The following is a 6,058-nucleotide window of genomic DNA, read 5'->3' on the forward strand; positions in this document are numbered from 1 at the left end:
ATATGGGGGAAAAATAGAGTTTGATGTAATAAGTTTTAAGTCAGAGGAGAGTGAAGTGTGCAGGGGGAGATAGACCAAGAAGGGACCAAACCGTATCAAGGAAATTATCATCAATAATAACATTAACATCAATGATTTACTGTTCATCTTCCACGTGCCAGGCATTATACTGAGTGCTTGGCATTCACCAACTTATTTAACCCATCTACAGAAGGTTTAATGAGAACAATGGCTTTCATTGAAGCTGGGCACAGAGTAGGTGTCTGGGGCACAGTAAGTGCTCACTACATTTTGAGAAATGAATAAGGCAATAATCCTATGAAGCAGGTATAATCATCTCCATTTAGAAAAATGAACAAGGAAACTGATGGTCAGAGAGGTTACGTAACTCAGGTGTGTCAGAGCCAGTGTACCTAAGTTCCAGACCCAGCTCTGCTGCGTGCTGAGACATCACAGAGGCGGGCAGGACCCTTCTGCCTTCAGGGAGCTTGCTGTCTAGTTGGCCTCATCCACACCCTTCTTGTCTTCAAATGCTGCTTCCTGGGGCCTGCCAGGGTGGCTATTTATGACTCAGGGAGGAGGTCAGTGAGGTTCCCCTCATAAATTACAAAGAGAGACACATGTGGGTCAGGATTGGGGAATTCAGTACCTGAGGGATCCCCAGGAACCTTGCTCAGTCTGATCTGGGATTTTCCTTCTCTTCCTTAGGAGAGTCATTCCAGGCAGTGGGCACTTGCTGACTTCCTGTAAGATGGGCTCCAGGGCCATCTCCCCGTCCTGCCCCAGCCCCTGATCATCATCATGCTCCTGTTTCTGCCACTGGAGCTCTTAGCCCTGATAAACAGCTCCTCAGAGGTGGGTTTCTTCATTTTATCTTGCAGACCTGCAGCACTTGAGTGAGAAAGGTTTGAAAACTGCTGTGCATTTTGTGACATTAAGATGTAGTCTTCATTCAGGACTGGCAGCCCTCAGGTATGTTCTGAGAGTATTGAACCTTTCCTTGGAGACGTGGCTATAAATGGATATTAGTGCAGGCACGCATGCTAAGTCGCTTCAGTCCTGTCTGACTCTTTGCGACCCTAGGGACTGTAGCCCGCCAAGGCTCCTTTGTCCATGGAATTCTTCAGGCAAGAATACTGGAATGGGTTGCCATTTCCTCCTCCAGGGGATCTTCCTGAGCGGAAGAGCCAAACTTCCTCTCCCGAATTGCAGGCAGATTCTTTACCACTGAGCCTCCGGGGAAGCCTATTGAATGGATCTTAGTATACCCTCATAATGCAGCGAGGCCCCTTCTCTGGGTGGCCCCTGGTGTTTTTTTTTTTTTTTTTTAATATATAGCTTCAGTGTCTTCCATTTTTTTCTTCTTTCTTTATTTACTGCTGTGCTGGGTCTGCATTGCTGTGCAAGGGCTTTGTCCAGTTGCAGCGAAGAGGAGCTGCTCTTCCTTTTGGTAGTTGGGCTGCTCATTGCGGCGGCTTCTCCTGTGGCAGAGCAGGGGCTCTAGGGGGTGCGGGCTCCAGTGGCTGTGGCTGTAGGATGCAGGCTCAGTAGTTGCCGCACCCAGGCTTACTTGCCTCACACCATGTGGGATCTTCCTGGACCAGGGCTTGAACCTGTGTCCCCTGCATTGGCAGTTGGATTCCTAACAACTAGACCACCAAAAAAGACCCTAGCGTTTGTTTTTGAGTCCTTGAGCCTCTTTATTTTTCAGCATTCTCTTTGGCACTTTACTGTCAGAATGTCACTTTACTGTCATTTGCTTCCTACTGACCCTCGCAGTTTTCTTCCTCCTGACCTCTTGGCCTCAACCCCCTGAACTGTTAGGTTTGGGTGTACATTCAAAGTAACCCAGTGGGAAGGGAGGGCCTGCAGAGTTGCTTCTGTGAATAAAACACGCGAGTGTTACTGCCTGGACCGAGAGCTACCAACTTGGACAGTTGAATAACTTGTGCGTGAGTTTCTCCCATAGGCTGTGGAGAGGGGAGGTTATCACAAATCAGCTCTCAAAATGCAAGAGGTCACTTCAGGCATTTCTCTGTACCTACTCAGAAAGACTCAATACAAATTTGCTGCCTGGAACATGTGAAGGGTTTGGCTTCTCTTCCTGGCAATTCCTCGGCCTCATTCTCTAACTAAAGTAGCAGCAGTAGCAGCAGCAGCAGCAGCAGGAACCAGTGGTGGGGCTGAGGGACACAGGAATCACAGCAGCAGCAGGACCAGGGCCCACTGCTGACAGAGTGTCTGGCCTCAAATTACACTGTATCAGAGCTCGGGCATAAAATTAGCAGCAGTGTTCTGTGTATGAGGAGCCAGAGAAAATAGCCAGATTCAGCAGAATTATGGGCAGAAGAAAGGGAGAGAGGGGATTGGGGAGGGGAAGAGCTGGCCCACTGCAGCCCCCCTGGACAAGCCTGGACCGCTGCCCCGAGGCAGAGGCAGCTGCCCAGTGGCTGGGTCAGGTCCCCAGGAGGCTTTCTGGGGTGGAGGGGGCTGGGGATGGGAAAGGAAGATCTTGAGAAACCCGGGAAGGTGAAATTGAGGGCTTATCCTACCCTGCACACACACACACACACACACACACACACACAACACAACACACAACACACCACACAACACACTGAAAACTCGGCACAAGGTTTAGATATTCCCGTATCTAGGCACTTTTCATGCATTTTTTTCTCATTAAGTTTTACTGCAACCCTATTTGGTAAGCCTATTTCACAGATAAAAGGATGAAAAAGGACATATTCGCTTGCTCAAGTTCATGTGCTATGGATATAGTCATGTTCATGCTCAGTTTGTGCCCACTCAGATTCCAGCATTTCAATATAGCCTCTCTGCAGCCACTGTGGAGAAGAGGATGGAGGTTCCTTAAATGGCTAAAAATGGAGTTACCATATGATCCAGCAATGCCACTCCTGGGCATATATCTGGAAAAGATGAAAACTCTAACTTGAAAAGATACAATCACCCCAGTGTTCATAGCAACAGTATTTACAGTAGCTAGACATGAAAGCAACCTAAATGTCCATTGACAAATGAATGGATAAAGATGTGAGATCACACACCCATACACACCCAATGGAATATTGCGTGCATGCTCACTTGCTCAGTCGTGTCTGACTCTTTGCAACCCCATGGACTGTAGTCCCCCAGGCTCCGCTGTCCATGAGATTCTCCAAACAAGAATACTGGAGTGGGCTGCCGTTTCCTTCTCCAGAGGATCTTCCTGACCCAGAGATCAAAGCTGTGTCTTCTACATCTCCTTCATTGGCAGGCGGATTCTTTACCACTGAGTCGCCTGGGGGAACACAATGGAATATTATTGCTCAGCAATAAAAATATGAAATAATGCCATTTTCAGCAAGATGGATGGACCTAGAGATTATTATACTAAGTGAAGTAAGTTAGACAGAGAAAGACAAATACCACGTGATATGGCTTATGTGTGGAATCTAAAATAATGATAACAATGACGTTATTTACAAAACAGAAACAGACTCATAGACACAGCAAACAAATTTATGGTTACCAAAGGGGGAAAGGGGTGTAAATTAGGAGGCTGGGGTTAACAGATATACGTGCATGTGTGCCAAATCACTTCAGTCATGTCTGACTCTCTGAGACCCTGTGGACTGTATGCTGCCAGGCTCCTCTGCCTGGGGATTCTCCAGTAAAGAATACTAGAGTGGGTTTCCTTGCCCTCCTCCAGGGGATCTTCCCGACTCAGGGATCAAGAGTCTTATGTCTCCTGTATTGGCAGGCGGGTTCTTTACCACTAGTACCACCTGGGAAGCCCAACAGATACACACTACTGTATATAAATCAGATCAAGAACAAGGACCTACTATATAACGCAGGAAACTGTATTCAAAACCTTGCAATAATCTGTAGTGGAAAAAGCCTGAAAAAGAATACATATATATGGATATTTACATATATATATATAATATATCTGGATCACTTTCTATACCAGAAACTAGCACAATATTGCAAATAAATTATGCTTCAATAATAAATAAATATATCCTCTCAAACTTACAATGTCACTACTGTACACATTGCATGTTCTTAATATATACAATATAAATACCCTCACACTTGTCTACACAGACTCATATATGTTTATAAACATGTTTATATAATATATGTTTTCAATTAAGCGCATGTGATGATACACTCGTATGCCAGTGCTAGATCATACTTTGTTGCTAAAATCATTGTCACTTCTGTTTTTCCTGACCAGCTGCAAGCCAGTGTCCTCCTGGTCCCCGGCCCCAGCTAGGTGCTTACACCTCTTGGAACTCACAGACATCTGCCACCCGCAACCCTGTCCTGTTACTGCTCATTTAGTTTCATCCTCCAGATGGGGAACCCTGAGTCACTATGACTGGAACAGAGTCATCATTTATATTATTTCTAGTTCTTTGGGTGTGAATTCTTTGGTATGCTGAGTCTATAAGCTATTTTTCGTAGTGGAGAGGTTCTTTCCACAATTTGCAACTTCGGTCTATGAGTCTATAGGGAAGTTTTGTTATTGCCTTGCAAGCTCATGACTTCCAAAGTATTTTGATGTTAATTCTTCATCTTAGGATGTCGATACTGCATGCATAGCTTAGATCTGGGTCTGACACCAGCGCATATTTTAGGCTTGAGGCTCTGACCTTGTATATGTATCTCTCATTCTGCCTATGTTCTGGGAGAGTATCTCAACTCCTGCAGTGAGCCCAGGCTGATAGCGGAGATGTTCTATTCCTTTAATCAGTTCTGACACCCAGCTTCACACTGGGAGTACAGATTTGATTTCCTGCCAGCAGAGCAGGACTTAGAGCCTGAACCTAGTCCCAGATTGGTGGCTAGTCCCTGATGCCTCAGACAGCAAAGAATGCCTGCAATGCAGGAGAAATGGGTTTGATGCCTGAGTTGGGAAAAACTCCTGGAGAAGGTAATGGCAGCCCACTCCAGTAATTTTGCTTGGAGAATTTCATGGACAGAGGAGCCTGGCAGGCTATAGTCCATGGGGTCACAAAGAGTAGGACAGGACTGGGTGACTAACACTTTCACACTTTCAGTCCCCGATTACGCATTAAGATCTTACCCCTATGAGCCCATTTCTACCCTTGGTTTTCCCACTGGGTGTGGGGTGCCTCTCACTGGTATAGGTTCCCTTCTTTTAGAATCTGAAGATTACACTTTCTTGCTTTTGAGCTGGACTGTATATGTTTAAAATACTTAAAGATATGTTATCTTACAGCTTTTATATGCCTGGAGTAGGATGGGAAATTTTGACTTGGGTTCACCCTGCCATGTTTATTTCCGTATTCCAAATGCCCTGTTTGATAAATAGCTGATTGGGTATATCCCTCCATTTTTCTCCTTTCTTGTCTTCTCTTCTGTCCTCCAACATTGTTCCTGCTTCTCAAGGAGTCCATAAAGAATCTTGGTTTCTGAAGAGCCCTTGGCCCTGGCCAGGCTACAGGAGGAGAGGCAGATCCTCATTGGGTCAGGACTGTAGTGCCGGGCCCAGAGCATATCGCCTCCTGGGGATTTGGCCTCCGCCCCAAACTCTATTTAGGGCAGAAGGTCCCTTGGGATGGCTGGGTAGAGTGGGGATGAGGTTCACAGGAAGGGCTTGAGGCTGCCAGCTGCCCTTCATTTGTGAGCCAGACAGCTCTTGGGATCCTAAGAATGACTCATCCCCAGTTTCTGTGTCTGGGAAACAACAAAAGAACTACCGTTGGGAGATCTTGGTTCCAGGCTCCACTGGGCTGGCTCTGTCCCCACAGAGCATTGTCCCAGCCCTGGGAGTCTTAATTCAGCTTGGGTTTGGGACAGAGTGGGCGAGAAGGGCCCGTTCTGTGATGCCAGAAGGCATGTCTTCTCCATCATCCATATCCTCTTCCTGCTGCTTTCTTCTTTGCATCTGTGATACATGAGTGAAAGTGAATGTGTGTGTGTGTGTGTGTGTGTGACAAATAGGTGTGGCTCTCTTGGGAGTGCTCCCTTCAGAATTCTATAGCCATACATGTTAGAGGGGCCACAGAATCATATTCATTCC

The sequence above is a fragment of the Muntiacus reevesi genome, chromosome 1 (genome assembly GCF_963930625.1).
Source record: "Muntiacus reevesi chromosome 1, mMunRee1.1, whole genome shotgun sequence".
Taxonomy (NCBI): Eukaryota; Metazoa; Chordata; class Mammalia; order Artiodactyla; family Cervidae; genus Muntiacus; species Muntiacus reevesi.